The 22292-nt window shown below is 38.6% G+C and overlaps 1 pseudogene; it reads right to left on the bottom strand.

The window, feature by feature from the left end:
* The window catches only part of LOC107764646 (flavin-containing monooxygenase FMO GS-OX-like 4), an 83390-nt pseudogene extending 71787 nt beyond the window's left edge, over positions 1 to 11603 (bottom strand).
* Positions 11604 to 22292: the final 10689 nt, after the last annotated feature.

The raw sequence follows: 22292 nt of genomic DNA, 5'->3' as shown, positions 1-22292 counted from the left end.
CCTCCAAATCCACTTCCTATCGCACTCCCAATACCAAAATCACCACACGGAGCTATTCCCAGACTCGGAATCCTCAACGAACATCGATAGCATTGAAATGCACTTTAATCGAAATTTATGAAATTCTTCTAAAATGCTAACTTCCAAAATAGGCGTCGAAACACTCCCGGGTCATCCAAAACCCGATCCGAACATACGCCTAAGTCCAAAATCATCATATGAACCTACTAGAACCTTCAAATCCCAATTCCAAGGTCGTTTACTCAAAACTCCAATCTTAGTTAATTCTTTCAACTTAAAGCTTTCGAAATGAGAATTCACTTTCCAAATCATCTTCGAACATCCCGGAATTCGATTCTGACCATGCATACAAGTCATAATACTTGAAGTGAAGCTGCTCATGGTCTCAAACTACCGAACGACGCGCTTGAGCTCAAAACAGCCGGTCGGGTCGTTACACGAGGGGTGCCTTACACCTTCCTCTCGGTCAACAGAATTTCTTACTCAGCCTTATGTTTTTGTAGACCATAAATTAGGAGTCAAACATTCCTTTTGATAAGGGATTCAAATAAAAGGTGACATGGAACACCAAAACTCAATTTCAAGGGGCGACTCTCAATAATAAATAATCCTTTTTCAAAATGTCACTTTAATTGGAAAAACTCTTCTAACTCAACCTCGTAATAGGGTTGTATGGAAAAAAGAGGTGAGACAGTTCTGGCGACTCCACTGGGGAATCATTAATTAGAATTTGAGCTTATTTATATTGATTCTTATGTGGCTTTTATCGTGTTTTGTATATTATTTTATTTCGTAGCCTAATGTGCTATTTGTTGCTTATTTACCGCTTTAATATTTATTTGAACTGTGATATAAATTGTATCCTCTCTCGCACCCCTCAGAGTCTTCTGATAGGTAGTTATGTTGTATTTTCCTACCAGCATCACAAAGTTTCTGTCTTGAGATAAAGCTAGTTAGCCTACCAGCTTCTGGTGAAGGATTTAGTCATACATGTTTAGGCGGAAGAGCCGTTAGCTAGCCAGTGTTGTTCTACTACTGGTGACGCTTGATGCTCCTCGACTCAGGTTGTCTGCCTGGGTAAGCCAGGTCTAGACACCATCTCCTTTAGGATTTGAAAACATAGAAGAATAAGCCACAAATAATAAATATCTCTAGTAGGTTACGCTTTATTTGCATCATGTGCATTGGATTTAGCGGGACTCGGCACAGGGGCCATGCCCGTCTAGGATAGGTACCAAATTTTCAGACCGACATGTTCATCTTTATGTGCTATATGTAACATTATTTGGTAAGTTTCACTCAAATGTTGACCGACTTTAGGATAGATTGATTGAACAGAGGAGAGAGAAAGAGAAAATTTCCAATACCCATTTTTTTAAAATAAAATTTTGAAGGGTTCTGGTATGTAAAATTAGAATTTTCAAAATAGTTTTTTTTAGTTATTTAACCGAACTAAGCGGGTTTGATTCTCACCGGATGTGGGATACGCATGCAACCTTCATCAGGTTCAACCCCATTTAAAAAAAATAAAAAAGGTGTCTATTGACTATTATTTTATTTTTCTTCAAATAATAATAATAATAATAATATAGTCACTTTGTCAATTTTTTATTTCTTTTGACCAATTTTGCTCTTGCATCTGGTCCTTTTGTCGAAATTGCCTTGAAACCTTCCTCGAAAATGCGAAATAGGAGGCCATTTTATTTTTTTATTTTATTTTTATGTTCACTTGTTTTTACGAAAAATAGTCATTTTTTTATCCTTTTATTATTTTTAAATTTCATGATTATTTTACTAATTTAACCTTCTTTTTTGTAGTCCCACAGTTTGGTTTTTATTTTTATTTTTTATTTTTATAGAGTCAAATTCGAAAAATCAGATTTTTTGTGTCAATAAAATATTTGATTAAACTCTAACCCCGTGTTTGGGTAAACAGGCTCACCATGAGTGGAGAAAGAGGTAAGTCTGAAAAGAGGCCCAGATCAGAAGGGATACCAGATTTTTTAATTGTTGATCAGATACCACAGTTGTTAGCGGTGAGACTTTAAGGAATATAAGCAAAACCAGATAAAGAAGTACTTGAGACATTTAATTCACATGATGACGATCAAGCCTAGAGGGATGTGATCGAAGCTTACTAGGATCCTGAAAATAATGTGTTCCATTTTACCGACTGTGAAATGACTTTGACCTTGGAGGAAATCGCCCATTTCCAGGGGTGGGGACGCAATCTTCGCTGCCAAAGGTCCATAGTACCAAAAGATATGAATGATGTAAGTTTCTGAAGCTCTTGAGCATAAATTACGGACAATACGAAGGTTTAAGAGGCAAGTGGGTTAAGTTGGGATTTCTGTTTCACTTGTACGACCTAGAATGCAATTTCGAAACGAATGTGGGAAAACTGAAATCAAAGGAAAATAAAGAAATATGGAAGGTTCACATAAGGTTTGTATTTATGGTTGCTTTTTTGGGGCGTGTAGTTTTCTCGGAAAGGGAAGGACGCATTGACATCCGCTTGGCAGGTGTAGTTGAGGCTCTGACCTCAAAAGGGGATGATTATACTTTGGTCTGTATGATTCTTTTTTATATTTTTCGTGCCTTAACTAGATGTAAATTGGGCACACGAAACTTTGATGGCTGCAACATTTTGTTACAAATATGGCTTTTGGAGCATTTTTGTCGTCATCCTACGATTACTAATTTTAGTGAGCTCTAACCCAATCACACTTATGATCAATAGAAAATAATTGACAAATGTGACTTACCAGAAGGGATTGACACCTGGAAAGAATTACTTCTTACTTTGTCTGCCAAACAGATCACATGGAACTACTATTGGTTTTCCTCTAAAGAGGTCATTTGTGAGTCTGCATGCCATTCTTATTTGGTACTCATAGGATTGGATGGTGTTCATCCCTATTCTCCACTTCGGGTAATGCGCCAGTTTGCACGACGACAAGAGGTGCCACCAACCCGAGATATGATCAAGTTTTGGTATGCAAGTAAAGTCTCGGAGTTGAATGAGAAGGTAGAAGACCGAGATCGTGGAGAGGTGATCCCTGTATATATTACTTGGTTTCATGATCCTTTTTCGTTTAGAGATAGGCCTGAGGGGTCGAACAGTAGGAGAAATGATCAAAGAACTATAGAAAAGCTAAAAGAGGAATTGGAGCATGCTCAAATGACCATAGCCAAACAACAAGCCCAGCAGCAATCCAGAGTTGCTTAGATTCGTTTAAATATTGAGAAAGATTATCAATCTGCCTTGCAGGTCATGGATAAAGATCTAAAGCATGCTAAAAATGAGGCATCCCACTTAGAAGAAGAAATGGCAAACGCGATTGGTTTAGTTAGAAGAGTTGAGGCGAACAAAAATGCTAAAATACATAAGTTGCAAGAAGACTTGAGTATCATTGAAGAGGATGTGCACCAGCAACAACTAAAGTTTGATCAGCAGAAAGAGCAGTTTGAAATAGAAAGGGCCAAATGGATACGCTCAAAAAGTCAGCTTTATGCACAATTAGAAGAAATAAAAGGCAGAAGAAGGGTCATCAGCACGCAGATTTTGAGGCAGAGCAGCGTCAATGGATGATTGAGAGAGGTGTGTTAAACGTCACATTGAAGAATATGAGGGACGTGAGGCTCAGATGGGGCACACCCTCAACACTACCCAGATGTGGTTGCAGAATTGTCACGTGAATATGGAGCAAGCCAGAGTGTAGGCACTTCGATTGGTAGAAAAAGCAGCATATATTCATGATGATCATCGCCATCTAAACAATGAGAAAGTTGGTCAACAGGCATGTGCCATCGTCTTACAGTTGCCAGCGGTGTTTCAAAATCTATACGAGACTTTGGGGGGGGGGAGAGTGGAGACCAAGAGATGTAGACCATTGATGATATCAGTTTAAGCAAGAAGATCATTGAAGATTAAATTTTTAGTGCAGTCCATTAGTTCTTAGTTTCATTTTTATTTGTTGCATTTTTAATTTCATATTTGGAGTCTTTTATTCTTATCAAATTTTATTTTATTCCAGTCATCTTTATGTATTTAGAGTTACTAGAGTCAGCTTGTATATATTTCCTTTTCTCTCATTGTGTATAAAAAAATTTGACTGAAAATGAATGAAAAATATTTTAGTTTGTTTTACTTTTACAAAAAAAACTATTAAAAAAATCATCAAAATTGTTATTTCCCCCTAAACTACGTGATGGTCTGATTCATGCGGCGTCATGATACGTAGGCAATCCTTATCGGATGCGATCATAGTCATAATTAATCTGGAAAAAAAGCATAAAAAAGAAAAGAAAAAAAGAGAGCATTAAATTCAAGAGGAAATAAACCAATAAGCGGGGATGAAGCATGAAGCCTTCTAAGATCATTTCAGAAATGAAAATGGCATTAGGTGCATGACATACAATGTGTGATTAATATCTGTAAAATACCTAACTCTAACACGTTTGTTGTTTGTCATTTTTATAAGATAAAGTTAAACAGAGGTGGTTGGTTTGTGGTTTAAACTGGTGACTCACCCTTACAACACATGATCAAAAGGAAAAAGTAGAATGGCAAACAACAGTGAGAATGAGTCAGATAATGATGATATCCATGGACAATTGGCCGAACAAGGTTCGGGACTGGTTGAAGAAGTAAGAGTATTGAAACAACAATTGGCAGAGATGTACCAAGCTTGGGTGAATGGACAGGCACCACCCCCACTACCCATAGGGCCTTCAGATAATCTTCATAATGTGTCAGTTGCAAATCAATTGCCCATTTCCATAACCAGAAACCCATTGTACCAACCTGGATTCAGTCCGAGCATTAACCTTCCCACTATCCCTAGTACCTCCATTCCATGCCCTCCAACCGCACCCCTCAGAAATGACCCACATATTGTACCCATTATCCCTACTTTCACCGTTCCTTAACCGGCTCTCGCTCAAAAGCTCAACAATGATCCACAACTGAATGCTCATGATGCCCAACATTACTCTCCAGAACTGACTATCAAGGTTCTAGATTCATACAAGCATACTCTTCAGAACATGTTCCAGTTGAGATCGAAAAGCCCAACAAAAATGTGGAACAAGAGGAAATAACCAGAAAAATAAAGAGATTAGAACAAACCATGAGAAACATACAGGGTTTGGGAGGCCACAAGAGTGTTTCGTTTAACGATCTATGCATGTTCCCCCATGTTCATTTTCCACCCGGCTTCAAGACCCCAGAGTTTGACAAGTATGATGGGCATGGTGACCCCGTTGCCCATTTGAATAGGTATTGTAACCAACTAAGGGGAGCAGGAGGTAAAGAAGAATTACTCATGGCTTATTTTGGGGAAAGTTTGACAGGAATTGTGTCAGAGTTGTTCATAGATCAAGACATCTCTCACTGGCACGTTTGGAACGGCATGGCTTAAGATTTTGTCCAACAGTTTTAGTATAATATTGATATAGTGCCAGACCGCTCCTCTCTCGTCAACATAAAGAAGAAACCAACAGAAAGCTTCAGAGAATATGCAATCAAGTGGATAGAGCAGACTGCTATGGTCAAACCACCAATGAAAGAGGCAGAAATTATTGACTATTTTCTCCAAGCTCAGGATCCTGATTACCTCCATTATATGTTAGCCACCATTGGTAAACCTTTTGCTGAGGCGATTAAGATTTGAGGAAATAGTTGACAATGGCATGAAGTCAGGCAAAATTGTGAGTCAGGCAGCCCTTAAGGTGACCACGCAAGCAATTCAAAGTGGGTTAGGCAGTTTTGGAAATCGAAAAAAGAAGGAGGAAGGATCCATGATGGCATCTGTATTCGGGGGAGTTCAAAGAGGAATAGTTACTTCTTACGTGAAATTCCAACAAGGAAAATCCAATTCTCCTCAACATTACTATCTGCCTCAGGGTCCCCGGTACTCAATTCCCCCTACAACAATACACAGTGTTTAATACTCAGGCTTATTCTAGGCCTCCCAATCACCAACAATAGAGGTCACTGAATCCTCAAGGCTCCCGTCAACTCCGGTCGAATTTTCAAATGCCATATAATCCTTGTCCTTGATAGGAATATGTGAGAGAACAAGAGCCAAAGAAAGAGTTCACCCCAATTGGAGAATCGTATACAAGCCTATTTCGAAAGTTGTTGCAGTTGAAGTTGATTGAACCTATAATGACGCGTTATGTGAATCCAAATTCAAAAGGTTTTGACTCAAATGCAAGTTGTGAGTATCACTCTAACACCCAAGGTCATAGTACCAAAAATTGTTGGACATTAAAGAAAGCCATTGAAAATTTGATTGAAGCAAAGGTAATTGTGGTAACAAACAATGAGGATACTCCTAATATCACAAACAATCCACTCCCAACTTATGATAATACACATTTCATTGGGACGATTTGTGATGATCGGGATTATAAGCAGTCTGGCAAGACAGAGATGGTTGTTGGAACCATAGGGAAAGAGCCAAAAGTGATAGTAAGCCCGCACAATTGGCACCATTGATTGTGAAAGGTGCGAGTCCTAGTTCAAACTTGGCAGGTTCTGAAAAAATGGTTCTCTATGTCTGCTAACAAAGATTCAAAGTAAGATTTAGGATTGTTGAATAGATGATTTAACTGACTTGGTCTCGAATATAGCCAACTCCAAGACTCCTCTAGCACATGAACACCCTCTCAACAAAGCACCCGTAACTACCCGAAGCGTAAATCGTGGACCTTCCCCAAGACTGAACATAATTGATAAGGCCATTTATGGCACACATTTATCGAACCATTGCTCAAATTACCACTTATATTCTTTTCCCTTAGCTGAAATAACTTACCAATACGCCGATAACCCGAAACCTCACGAGTAGATAACAAAGCAACTCAATCGTAGACGGTGGGACTCTCCCACTTAGCTTAGAGCCACTTATTACATAACCCTGGAATCCACCAAGATTCTTTCTTCATTGTTGACATGATCTTCCACAACCAACCCACCAAATTCCTCGAAATCTTTCTGTAAAACCCTTTATGAATACTCTGAATCATTATCCACATTCACATGTCCGACCTCTTTACCGGTAGCCAGTAGAATTCTTCGCACAAGCTTCGCCAACCACGGGACCGCTGATCTGCTCATAGGAGATAACCAACCTGTGGAGATTACACACCGACATCTTTCAACGCCACTACACGAGGTACAATCACTGCATCATCCATAACCCATCATGATCTCATACTCATCCACCAATTGTACTAGTCCATTCACTTCTTAGGGACATCAACTAAATGTGCAACGATACCTCCAAATCCAAGGTCATGTTTTATCCTTCTTCATATCGGGCAACTACTTTATGTTGTATCAACTCTCCCGCCATATAATAGTCGATATTTCAAATTAAATCCGTAGACCCAATCACTATCCACCCTGAATCCTAAATCACTCTAGATGTTTTTTCTGGATGTGTAGTTATCCTGCCATTGATCCCATATGCTACTCTGCCACTCTCTCACTTTGGCCAAACCCCTATTCTCTAAGCAACTACTTGACTCCCGCTTCTTACACCTGGCCTTCTAGAAATTTAACCACTATATGACACTTCCTACATGTTCTTCCTCCTCCTTTGCTGCTCAGCTGATTCTTTAGATCAAAATCTATCTTAGTAGCACTTGAACCAATAGACCACTACTAACTTTAAACCTTTCTGAAGATCATCCTTTCTCAAACCATCGACATTAGAACATCGATTCGATCCTGAACTACCGCACCCCGCGATCTCTGACTGCCGCTTCTTCAATACTATCTCACAATATCCCACCCTAAAGGCGAATTGAAGTAAACTATAACCCCGGCGAACTTAATATATTCCATCGGGAACGACGACACCGCCTCGCAGGTAAAAATTCCACCACACTTGAAAACACCAAGTCTCGTTACTCCATCGATCCAAATCTGGACATCATAGGCCAATTGCTTTTCCTCCGCCGGAAATGAAATACCGAATCTCTGAATCATGCACTGAGTAGACCTCCGTCCAAGTTATTTACTGCCCCAACACATAGTCAAGTATCCTATTATCACGTTAATACTGTACGATAACCAATCATGAGCAATTATAGAAATATGCGCATAATCTCAAAGCTTTCAAAAGTGCAGCTACCGAGGTGAAATGACAGAATATCCTTCCGCCAGGTGACGACAATAGCTCAATCCACTATGCAAGTAGTATGATGCTTCACCACATCTTGTAGTACCACTAGAATTCTTCAATTCTCGATTTATAATAAGCATTTTGTGTCGCGTAAGATTGAGTAGGAAGGAAACAAGGGCATAAGCCTCAAAGGAATCAAATCGCACGATGAGGAATCAAGAAGGGAAGTACTCCTAACAGCCCTGTAGCCTCCCGAAGATAAGTACAGACGTCTCTGTACCGATCCGTAAAACATTACTAGACTTGCTCATGACTCGTGAGACCTACGGGAACCTAGTGCTCTAATACCATGTTATCATGACCCAAAATCCACTAAGGGTCATGATGGCGCCGACACACTATTAGGCAAGCCAACACCAAGAAGTTAATTAAATTTCCATTTTAGTATTTGTTGAAATCATTTCCTTTATACATTAAACAATAAATAATAAAATTCACAGAAATAACCATAAAGTCTTTAACAAACTTAATTTTGCATAATCCCATAATCATCCCATAACCCGGTGTCACAAGTGCATGAGCTATCTCTAGGAAGCAATGTAATACAACAACCGTCCGGAATACAAATTGGATAGAAAGTAAATACAATAATCTTAAAGAGACTCTACTGGTTGCGGGTCGTCTCGAGAAGTGCAGCTCACCCAAGTCTCTATATCAACCATGTTGCTACGCTCACTAGGCCACTAGAGATACATGTGCCTGTGTAACAAAAATACACAACAAGTGTAGCATGAGTACGAAAAAACAACGTGTACTCAGTAAGTATCTTGTCTAATCTCAAAGAAGTAGAGACGAGAGGTTGACTTCGACATTTACTAGTGGTCCAATGATAATATACCAATAATTCGACGATTCTTGTTCCTATGAGTCACAAATAATAATATAAACTTATTCCTTCAATCGAAACTCAATTCGGAGCTCATTTACTCAATGCGATACCAATTTCGCTCGTCAAAAAATTAACTCATATTTTGCGCTAAAAACTCAATCGCGACTTGATGAAATTAGGCCAAACTTTCCAGATCACTCCTATAATTCATTATCAAAATTCCGGAAGTCTCGAAATTGAGTTTTGATCTGTAGAACAAAAAATGTACCTTTGGATCATTACATGCTTATGCTGAAAACGCCAAACTCTTTCAAAAACTCCTCCAAAACTCATCTGAGCCCCATGGGATCCCAACCAAGTATACTAACAAGTCCTATAATATGACATGAACTAAGTCGATGCCTCAAATTACATTGAACAACACTAAAACATGAATCACACTCCAATTCAAGATTAATGAGCTTTAGAATTTCAAACTTCTACATTCGATGTCGAAACCTATTAGATCACTTCTGATTGACCTCAAATTTTGCATACAAGTCACATTCGACGTTACTGACCTACTCCAACTTCCAAAATTGGATTCCGACCCCGACATCAAAAAGTCTACTTCTGGTCAAACTCCTTAAAAACCATTAAATTTCTATCATTAGTCAAATGACTCCAAAATGTCCCACGGACCTCCGAATTCACTTCCGATCGAGCTCCCAACACCAAAATCACCATACTGAGCGATTCCCAGACTCGAAATCCCAAACAGATATTGATAACACTGAAATGCACTTCAATCCAAACTTATGAAACTCTTCCAAAAATGCTAACTTCCACAATAGGTTCTGAAACGTTCTCGGGTCTTCCAAAACTCGATCCGGACATATGCCCAACTCCAAAATCATCATACGAACCTGCTGGAACCTTTGAATCCCGATTCCGAGGTCGTTTATTCAAAAATCCAATCATAGTCAATTTTTTCAACTTAAAGCTTCCGAAATGAGAATTCTCTTTCCAAATCAACTCCGAACTTCCCAAAATTAAATTCCAACCATGCGTACAAGTCATATTACCTGAAGTGAAGCTGCTCATGGCCTCAAAATGCTGAACGACGCACTAGAGCTCAAAACGACCGGTCGGGGAGTTACAAAATATTAGCTCACGTGTTCAACCCGAACCTTGAATAAATAATAAAAAGATCAAGTATGCATTCCGCATCTCGATGCCTCTGGATATAAAATAATTATGTTGTAACCATTTGTACATTCCGTACGTTCGTTTAATATTTAATTTCAAAGAAGTACCTTGTGCGCGTTCCACATCTAGGTCAAAATAATTAATAAAAGATAATAATTAAGCGGTAATAAATAATCCATAATCACTAAAATACAAGAATAGCTAAAAATTTATTTAAGCCTTACATTAGTCAATAAAGCGACCGTGCTAGAACCACGGGACTTGATGTGTGCCTTACACCTTTTTCTCGGTCAACAGAATTTCTTACTCAGCCTTCTGTTTTTGTAGACCATAAATTAGGAGTCAAACATTCCTTTTGATAAGGGATTCAAATAAAAGGTGACTTGGAACACCAAAACTCAATCCAAGTGGCGACTCTCAATAATAAATAATCCTTTTTCAAAACGTCACTTTAAATGGAAAAACTCTTCTAAGTCAACCTCGTAATAGGGTTGTGTTGAAAAAAGAGGTGTGAGAGGTGTTATAGTTATTTCAACCATCTTAGATTACTGATTTGTGATTGAATTTTTTGCTGTAAAAAAATTGATAAATGAACTATTGGATCAAGCTCACCACTCTGATGCCATGAAAGATTTGAAGAAATCTGACTTTGAGAAAATATTGTATATTTTCAATTGAATTCCTCAGCTACTGCACATTGTACTATTTATTTACAGCAAAAAAAAAATCTAAGGAATAACCACCTATACACGTGCCCAATACTAGTAAACCCAAACTCTAAATGTGAGACCAAATAATGTAAAAGGCCTAGTAAGCTTGTAGGCCCATCCATGTGTCCAAAAGATGTTCAGACAACATCAAATATATTGAAGTCTCTCAGTGGACCACTTTACTCTTATTCTTCATCTCCTTTGTTTCTTCTTCTTTGTCCTTGATAATTCCATGGATCTTATAATTAGAATGGGGTTCCTTCTTCTCAACACTATTAGGCTTTTTCTTTGCAAGAAATGGATAATCCCGATAACCCATTACTATCCTAGGAAGGTTAACAAGAAGAGATGAATAGAGACTTGAGTGAACGATTTCCCGGTTCGGGTCGATCCCAATCGAGTCGGATTCTGTGGCAGAAGTGTAAACCCACGTGCCTCCTAATTGATTTTCTCGTTCAAATACGACACTGTGACCTTCTCATTGGAGTTCTCAGTCCATAACGAGTCCCGCAGAACCTGCACCGATAACGACGACGTTTTTCTTTTGGGGGAATTTTGAGGCATATGAAAATGGGATGGAATTGGGGATAGAAGTATCATGTGTGTTAGTTTGCGAGAAGAAGGTTGGTTCGAAAAGATGACACTTCGAAGAATCATGACTTTGTAATATTTTATGTTCTTTTTGCTAAGTGTCGTGTTTTGTATCTTTTGTGTGTGTTTGATTTGTTAAGCAACTGGGTCAAAATCATATCATGACGTTGTTGGAGTTTGGAACCTAAATGATGCCTTTTCGGACTCAAAATAAATAATAGGTGAAAAAATATTTAGTGATCAAAATATATAAAATGCAGTTTTGAACCACATTTTACCTTAACGGTTGTTTGAGACGTTAAGATAAAATGCGGTTCATTGATGCATTTTATATAAAATGCAGTTTCAAACCATGTTTACCTGAAGCTGATTGGACGTTTAGTTAAAACGTGGTTCAAAAGCACGTTTACATAAAACGCGTTAATGAACTGCGTTTTGCCTCTTCAAATACCGTCCCCTTTCCTTCCCCCACATTCAAAAACTAGAAGCTAGTTTTAAAAAAAGGAATAGCGATCCCCCCCATTAACGAGATTCAAAACTAGAGTGGACCCCACTTGTCCCACGAAAAGTCAAGAGTGTTGGTCCCACATCCTAGCCAAGCCTTGTATTGTTGTGGGTTGCTTATTTTAGAGTCAAATTTTCAATTCTTCAACTTTTCGAAAAACATAAATCAAGGTATTCCGATTTAGTTTATGTCGAAACTCATATAAATAATGCATATTAGTTGTTTTTAATGTGTTCCATGTTGTTTTGTGTTTTTTTTTTGCGATTAAACGGGTATGTTATTTTTATCTGGACTAATATATTAATGTTCTAAAACAATATGTAAGAATTGAGAATCATTATTATTTGTTAATAAAAATATTAATAAATTACTTTTACTGTTTTATATGTATTTTCATGAATGTTTTGTGATTAAAATGTATTTGTTGTTTTTTATCTGTTTATATTATTTATTTGCTTAAAGACTAGTAATATATTGCCCTTTTAGGGCACTAACATGTAATGCCTTTTGGCGTAGTAAAATGTAGTGCCTTTTAGCGCAGTTTCCTTGTAGTTTAAGTATCTCTTATACTCAAAACTACGTCAAAATAATTGATAGATCAAACACAAACTCTTTCCAATTATAGTTAACATATAATTGGTGCTACTGGGCCGCAAATATCGAGTCTGGAACCCATATATGAATATTTAATAATTAAATATTATATAATTATAAAAAATTAATTATTTAATTTACAAACGAACATATAAAATTATAAAACTAACATGTAAAATAATAAAACTTATACATAAAAAAATTCAGGATAAATTGGTGTAACTAGGCCGGCAAATATCGAGTTTGGAACCCATATATGAATATTTAATTATAAAAATTAATTATTTAATTTACAAACAAACATATAAAATTATAATAAAACTAACACGTACAAGAATTCAGGATATCTTGGTGTTACTAGGCCGCAAATATCGATCCTGAAACCCATATGTGAATATTTAATAATTAAATATTGTATAAGAATAAAAATTAATTATTTTATTTACAAACAAACATATAAAATTATAAAACTAACACATAAAAGAATTCAGGATATACTGGTGCTATTGGGACTCAAATATCGAACCTGGGACCCATATGTGAATATGTAATAATTAAATTTTGTATAATTATAAAAATTAATTATTTAATTTACAAACAAATATATAAAATTATAAAACTAACACATAGAAGAATTTAGGATAACTTAGTGCTATTGGGCCTCAAATATCGAGCCTGGAACCTTTATGTAAATATATAATAATTAAATATTTTATAATTATAAAAATTAATTATTCAATTTACAAACAAACATATAAAATTATAAAATTAACATGTAATTAATGTTGTTTAATTTACAGTAGATGACATGGAGGTGCCGCCTATTCATCCTGGACCTTCTAGTGATGAGCTACTATCGTTACAGGGCGATCATAGGTCCGCCCACATATGGGAGGGAGAATTACTATCCCAGACTCTCCGCGTCAGGAGAGTGGACGATATGTGGAACTTTCTGCATGACAGAGATCTCCATCCTCGTGTAGTCACACGCCTGCGGGAGACCGGTTTCTACCAGATTTTGGAGATTGGGCGGCTGCAGCTCGATTAGTCTTTGGTCACGACCCTGATAGAGCGGTGGCGACAGGAGACACACACATTCCGCCTGGCCATTGGCGAGGCCACCATCACACTGCAGGACGTGGAGGTTTTATATGGGCTTCCCGTTAAAGAACAACCCGTTGCTCTGCCGCATGGCATGAGAGAGATGACACGTGTGTAGTACCTGGACATGCTGCAGCAGATCACTGCTCCGACCAGAGGATGAGAATTCACTGGCTGTGACAAGTCATTTTCCGTTGATCTCTATTCGACAGTATTTGGAGGTATTGCATCCTAACATCGATGGCGATACACCGGATTATCATGTTTAGCGGTATACAAGGTTGCTGCTACTCCTTATGTTTGGAGGGATCTTGTTCCCAAACACTTTGGGGAACCTAGTCAGCTTGAGATTTCTTCATCATCTTGAGCAACTAGATGATTTACCTTAGTACAGCTGGGGTGCTGCTGTTCTTGCCTACTTGTACAAGCAGATGTGCCGGGTGAGCATGGGCACCCAGCGTGACGTTGCTGGATTTTTGCCGCTACTACATGTGACAACATATTGGAATACTCTATTCATTTTAATATATCTAGTAAAAATATATCTTAAATTTTATGTCAATTTTTTATGTTAGGTTTTGGCCTGGGAGCGGTTCCTGCAGTTGCAGCCAACCTCCACCACCATTAGATCCGGATTTATCACCTCCATTGCTCTCTCTAGCTAAGAGGTGGGTTCTCCGGCGGGGACATACGCGTGAGTACGAGGCTCGACATAATATCTCCTTGTGCAGGGACATCTTGGATTTGATGGATGGCACACAGGTAAATGTATATCTAAGTTTACTTGTCATAACTTCAAGCACAAGTTATGTATGCTGACATTTTCTATACTTACTTAATAGTTCATCTGGACACCATACAATGATGCGTTAATAGCTGGCTTGCCCAGTTATTGCTCGGTCGGCCGACTTATGTGGGGCTCTTCCGTCCCGTTGAACTGCCTTGATATTGTGGAGCATCATGCCACCGAGCGGGTACTTTGCCAGTTTAGCAATCCGCAGCTCATACCGACATCGCCCACCTGGCAGACCACACATTACCAGCGGTATGGTCGTACTAGGGTAGACGATGCGTATTTGGCATGGCTATAGGAGCAGACATTTACTTGGGACTGACGATTTGACCTGATTTCGCCTCCTTCACCGAGTCGGCCGGATATTGAGCATGATTATATGAGTTGGTACCGCGGCGTTACACAAATTTTTGTCGGGAATCCCATTCATTGAGTTGGTGGTCGGTACGTTTCATACGCCGGGAGGCACTGATATGTTATTTGGTATTCTTACTTATAAATGTGACCTAGCGTTCCGTAATTTATATTTTACATGTTGTGCAGGCTATTGGCCTACATTTATTCCACCAGTTGGGAGTGCAGATGCAACAGAATGCCGGCGAGGGAGCGGCCATTTTGCACGAGTATGGCCGGAAGGTTACAGATCTAGCTGCTCGGACACTGCAGCGAGCTTGAGAGTACAAGCGCTTAGTGCACGTCCCTGCTTATGTGGCGCCAGAGCAGTACCATCGAGGTAGGCTTGTCCCATGAGGTAGGGGAGCATGAGGCAGGGCTGTCCCATGGGGTCGCGGGGGCCGGCAAGGAGGTGGTCCCCAGCAAGGGGGCGTTGAGGCACATGTTGAGGATGTTGGAGCTGATCTGCCGGGTGACCTCAATCATCCAGGCGAGCATCATAACAGTATGCTGTCATTCAGCCTTCAGCTGTCGTTCACTCTAGTAGCATCACAGGTGACTACGTCAGATCCATTGTTGATCACGGGCACGAGCATTACCGAAGATGATTGGGCGCAATACTTTTCAGGCCTAGTGACCACTACTGAGTATCGGCCGACCCGAGATGTGGATAGTGGGCGCCAACTGAGTTATCGCTCATCGTCGATGGGTGCTGGGGATCTTTCACAGGCACATGTGTGTTTGTATTACTATTAAATTTACATTTGTTTTTATCTCGTTGATTCGCCATAAATAGCTTTATAATTTTCTTATTAAGGCTTCATGTTATCCCGTCACGGAGGCCACTTTGTGCGATGCTAAGCAGGATGCGACGGATTCTTATATTCAGGAGCCCGATGAGATCATGGTAAGATAATTTAATTTTTTTACTTAACACGTACATTACTAATATATATTTTCATATACTAAGCTGACTTATTCTTCTGAAGCTTGCTGATGGACCGATGACCCCTTCTACCGATCCTACCAGCACTATTGACGATCATGTTGCAGCGCATCTTGCGATAAAGATGTGACATGATGAGGATTATCCTGATAGCGTATTCGGCCAGGATGTGATGCACTTTAGGCCAGCAGCTGCATTGAAGCACATAGGCTGTGGCACACATTGATTTTTTTGTTGGTATTTTATGTAAATAATAACAACAATTTTTTATGTTTACATAATATGCGCATTAAGTTTTTATTTCCGTGTTTCTTCTTTATTTTAATACTACAACACAAACACAAACATAGCAACTTAACATAATTTAAATTCAGTACAACTAATGAAAACACATGATACGAGAAACATAAAGATAAAGTACTACGCTCAACACATACATGTCATTGTTTAGTCACCACCGCCTATTATTCTCTGCTCCAACCACTTAAATTTCTCTTCCAGCTTATTTTTTTCTTCTTCCACCTCTTTTAGTTTCACCTTCAACTCCGCAATTTTTTGTTTATATTCTCGTTCATATTCCTCTATTTTTTGGTCAAATCATGATAATACTGCAAAGACTCTTTGTAGCATTGTTGTTTATAGGGCTCATCAAACCATACCTCAAAATTGCAAAAAATTACGTTGTTGCCTTCAAACCTGTTCACACACATCTAGTATGTGCGCCCAACTTCACCATCATTCCAACAGTCCGCCAACATACAGTGTTTGCCACATTGGCACATTGGGTATACACATGCGTTCAGACATTTATTAAAGCAAAAAAAACCATGCTTTTATGGAAAGTTTTGCTATTTGTTATGGTTAAGCGCAGAAAATAACTAGAATATGCCCGTTATTTATAGGCAAGACAACACACATAATGTAGTATTTAACCGTGCTATGCTAACACATAGCGTAGTATTTAACCGTGCTATGCTTCGCATATTAAAGATTTTTCAGATACAAAACAGCTTTATCGCAGGTGGGCAGCTTTTCAGAATGACAAGACAACACACATAACGTAGTATATAACCGTACTACATATGCTCACACATAACGCAATATTTAACCGTTCTATGCTTCGCGTGTTAAAGATTCTTTCTGATACAAAACAGCTGTTTCGAAGTCAGGTAGTTTTTCTGATCGATAAGACAACACACATAACATAGTATTTAACCGTGCTATATACTCACTTATTCATCAAACATCTTCCTCCTCTGACAGTGTAGTTTTCTAATAATTTTAGAGTGAGATTCGAAAGTGAACCTAAAAATCTACCCTTTTTTAATCCAATACTATTTCTGATTACATGAACGGGAGGGAGAAATTCATTAATTTACTCAACTGAAAAATGTTAAATATCAAAAAGATTTAACAACAATGAAAACATAATTTTATTTGATACATCTTGCAACATAAACAAGTACATACACTTATTACAACCACATTACGAAAATAAAACACTATGTGTATCCTTGATAGTTGGGCACATTAGATTAACTTTCACCAGGAGCTGGATTACCACCGCCACCCAAACCAGCTGAAGGACATTTACGACGGTCGTGTCCTGTTTGCAAGCATATGGCAATTTACGCGCATAAACGGTATCACCAACATCCATTTGGTTCCATATACATGTTCTTTTGTGCACTTGTAGCTTACGCAAATAGTCCTTGTTATACACCATTTTAAATGGTTCTAATGGCCAATAATGCTCAGCACCCACTGGCTGCAACTGCCCACTATATGTGTTTAAGTATGCAGCAACACTGTATTACCTATCAACATAGTTGGTTGGCCCTAAACCTGTATGTTGAAAGCACTTCATGGCATGTGAGCACAGAATGTGGTAGATGGACCATTTACTACAAGAACACAACATGTTGGCTTCATTTATGGTGTGTACATTATTCCCCAGTGTTGATGGATAGTGGTGCAAACTTCAAAAACACCCCGATCGTGATCATACTACAAAAATAAATGCCAATGCGCTCGTCTCCTGTATTTCTCAAATCTTTTCATTGGTATTAGCATAAATTCAACACCCCTCTCCATCAATTATGATACACCTCTATGCCTTTCAACAAACCTCTCTACCATCTATTTGAATGACATCCGCACCATGGCAGTGACATGCAATCCACGTGCAGACTTCAATAACCCATTGAAAGACTCTATCATTTGTAGTCGGGGTTCCCCATCGTCTACCACCATCCGTATGCAATGTCCACTTGTAAAGCTTATGTCACATCAACCAATGATAGGTTCTTTCGTCTAACTACCAGATCGATTCCATGTGCCTCCTGAATTTGCACTGTTGGTGATCAGTTGTAGCCATCCACATTAAATCATGCAAGTCCATGTTGGGATATTTCTTTTGGAAATTAGCCTTCAGGTACCTCACACAGTAACGGTGGTATGCATAGGGTTCCTTCCATTCAGGTAAATGCTCTATAGAACTTAATATACCACCATGTCGATTAGATATTAGACAAATACCTGAACGTTGTTTGACAATGTGCTCCTTCAAGTGGTTCAAAAATAGTGTCCATATCTCTTTGATATCATTGGCATATATGGCAAAAGCTAGTGGAAATATTTGTCCATTGGCATCTACTGCAACAGTGATCAATGCCCAAAACACGTATCTGAATATATATTCCGGTATTCATGCACTTCGCTCAAGCTTCCATTCAACAACAATCCCGAGGTTAAAGTGTTTCAATGCGTCCATGTACCTGGGTAGAGATGCAAATAACTTATCCCAGTCACCATAAACAATTTCAAATGCACGCTTGCGCCCGAGATATGCCTTTCTTTTAGTAATAGTACACTCATATTCCTGGTGGACGGATGTAATACACTCTTTGATCTTGTACCTTATGGATGCTTTAATGTGTGGAATCAGTTGAAGATAAATCAATTCAACATCCAAGTTGAAGTTATTCCCATTGAATGTGTCCATTTCACAATTGTGGGTGCCAATATATATACCCACTTTCCACAACCCCGTTTCCTTCTTGCTCGCACGCAACATCCAATGATAAACCGTAAACCATCATTGACAAACAACCTTGTATACATCGGGACATGACTCCCATACCATCATCTCACGACACTCTCTTATGCTGTACATTTTTTGCAGCCCTGGTTAGGTGATCTTTGTTAGGAAAAAGCATGCCCTTTACCAGTACTGTTGGTCTAGACTTATCCCACATTGCTGTCCAAATTTCGTCAAGATCCCTTGTGAGGGCATCCACATCCGGCATACTTGGAAAATGATCAAGGTAGGGAATATGCCTTGAATGAAACGACACGTGGAACTCGTACATTCTTGGTCTAACAGGAGGTGGAGCATACTTCCTCGTCTGCTCAGGTTCAGATTTCTCTTCCTCCTCATCATCACCCTCGTCAGGGAAGGGTGTGTCATCTCCAGACTCATAGACATTGTTGTCATAATCACTATTATCTTCCTGACTTTACTTATCTGCCAAATCCCGAGTAAATATGTCATCTATGGGCAATTGAGTGATGACAGGACCATCAAGTTGCTCGTTTTCACTGCACAAACAACAAAATAATAAGATACTCAATTGATAAATACTTTAAATATAGATATATCACTTCACTTACAAGTCATAATGTGTTGACAATCCATGATGGGCATTATCATGTTGGTAATGACTCCCGGATAGACCACCCTGATCCAACACACCAAAACTATGCATATTCCAACTGGGCGTGGGTTCATAACTTGTAAAATTCATATCTGGACGGTAACCCCTATGAAATATACGAGTGTTAATACAAATTTAATACAACAAAAATAAATATCGTAACATAAAGGAAAATTGAAGTTTACCAGTCGTCTTGTGGATTATGTAAAGTAGGAGAAAAATTATTTCCTCACTCCTCGCTCCTTGTTTGTCTGTGGAGATAAGTTTAGATCCGGACAAACTCTTTCAGCTAAAACCTGTTCAGCTAAAACTGCTCCAGAATAACCACCCGATGATTGAGGGTTATCCCTACTTTGCGCAACCTCATTATTGAGAACGTCTTCAACCTTCACGTACATTTCCAACATTTTTATCAAAATAAGTTCCCGGTATTCATCCAGAGTCCCCAAAAATATCTCAGAGTTTCATCATCCTCGATGTTAAACTCAGTGTAACAAGCAACCCTTTGCGGAGTCATAGAATACAGATATCTTCCGATTATTTTAAGATTTACCGAATGTTTGCTCAACCTCATTTTATTGCATAACCACGATCCAGTCTATCGTACTCCATTGTAAGTGGCAACTTAACATGACTCTATAGAGATAATGTCACGACCCAAAATCTACTAAGGGTCGTGATGACGCCTGTCAGGCAAGCCAACCAAAATACTTAATTAAATTCTCATTTTAATAATTTCGAAAACTATAATTTTCCTTCAATTTCACTAGTAAAAGATAATTATTTCAAATCAAATATGAATGTTAAGAAGTTAATACAAGATATCCCATAATCATCCCAGAACTCGGTGTCACAAGTGCATGAACATTTACTAGGAAATGAAATAAAAATACAGTAACTGTCTAGAATACAAGGTTGACAGAAATAAAAACACGGTAAAATACTCTGAAGGGGACTCTGCTGGCTGCGGGTCATCTCGATAAATGCAGCTCACCTAAGTCTCCGTATCAACCATGCCGCTATGCCACTAAGCCACTAGCCACATATGAACCTGTGCAACAAAAATGCACAGCAAGTGTAGTATGAGTATGAAAGCAATGTGTACCCAATAAGTATCCCGTCTAATCTCGAAGAAGTAGAGACGAGAGGTCGACTTCGACACTTACTAGTGTTCTAATTATAATATAGTAAAAATTGGGTGGGGATCATGGATTTTATAAAGCAATTTTAAACTCATAAAGCCAGATAGCAGGTAGACAACTTCTCAATAATAATAGGGTTTCCAAAGATTTACTTTTCATTATCTTTATCCATTTATCTTTGGCCAGGAAAGGCAAGTATCAACATTAAAAATTCTCAGGCAAACAATATAAGCATGCACATATCATGCCGAGGTCGTACGACCCGATCCAACTAAAATGTAAAATATGCACTGTTGAGAGTCGGACGATGCGAACCATAGATGCATCTATTATCCCGCTCGCGAATTATACATGCGACGTGGTCAAATTTAAATAAACAATTGTCGCGCCCCTTTTTATCCCTTCCATCGGGAATCGGGTTCATGACATTTTGGGTATGGGACAACTCATTCCTTTTGGGAATGGGGTTTGCAGTTTTGAAGAGTCGCCAGCTAACGATTTTAAGTTATGTTAGGGCACCTACAGGGTTTATTTCTAACTATGTTTGATAACCAAATACAGGGTAAGGGCTTGAAATTATCATAAGGGGAAGGCGTTAGGCACCCCTCAGGATCCACTAGTGTGGTTCCCGACCAGACAATTTTTGTGAATTTGTGCAATTAGCAAATAAACAACTAGGGCTAAAATAATAGGAGATTTAAGTTTAAATATACAAGCATTTGAAAACAATTATTGAAAGGCGAAATTTTGAAAAAAGTTACAATCTAAAGCATGTTTATGAATGTAAAGGGAGTGTCCTAGGTTTGTTTGTAATATGGATCACATCAATGCAATACCCGGTATGACACTTCTCAAAAGAGGGGATACACGTGGTATTAGCGCACTGGTCATCATATCCATATCTACCCTTCCCACCCCGTGAAGGTAATTAAAGCAAGGGTTGGTCTCGACCCCTATTGCATGCTGTTACCCGTCCCATTCCTATCAGTCTCGGAGGAATTTAGGACTCCTATTCCTATAAGAAGGAGGTTCTAGGCAGACCCTCAGGTTTAAAGGCAAAAATACTAAAGCGACATACAAACATATAAGACTGCACTTAGAAGGGAAACATATAAGCAAGTAGAAGGCTCATGTATACCTTCACAAATAATGCACATAGACAACATGACTCATGCACAACTAAAGTTTGAATTCATAATCCTAAGCAGGGTGCTTAAGTGGTAACATCAGAACCAGATTTATTACATGACTCAGAAAAGAAGTCTGAATCAGGTTTGCCTACTAATTTTAACATTTAATAATTAAACAAAGGCAATTATAAACTTTATTTAAATCATTACCTAAGGCTTGCCTAGGTGCAAAGCGAGATGCTGCAGTTATTCAGAATTATTAAAAGACGATATGGAGCTTATTTTTTACCCTAAGAGCATGTTGTTCTAGTTGCAGAGATTATTACCAACTTATTCAAAAAGCATCACAATGTGAAAATCATTACTTTACAAGCCTTTTCATGAATCAGTAGTTAACTAGGCGTTTTTAAATAAAATGCAAACAGGATCCTTGAA

The sequence above is a fragment of the Nicotiana tabacum genome, chromosome 8 (assembly GCF_000715075.1).
Source record: "Nicotiana tabacum cultivar K326 chromosome 8, ASM71507v2, whole genome shotgun sequence".
In the NCBI taxonomy this organism is placed as follows: Eukaryota; Viridiplantae; Streptophyta; class Magnoliopsida; order Solanales; family Solanaceae; genus Nicotiana; species Nicotiana tabacum.
This window is presented reverse-complemented; position numbering and strand designations above follow the sequence as displayed.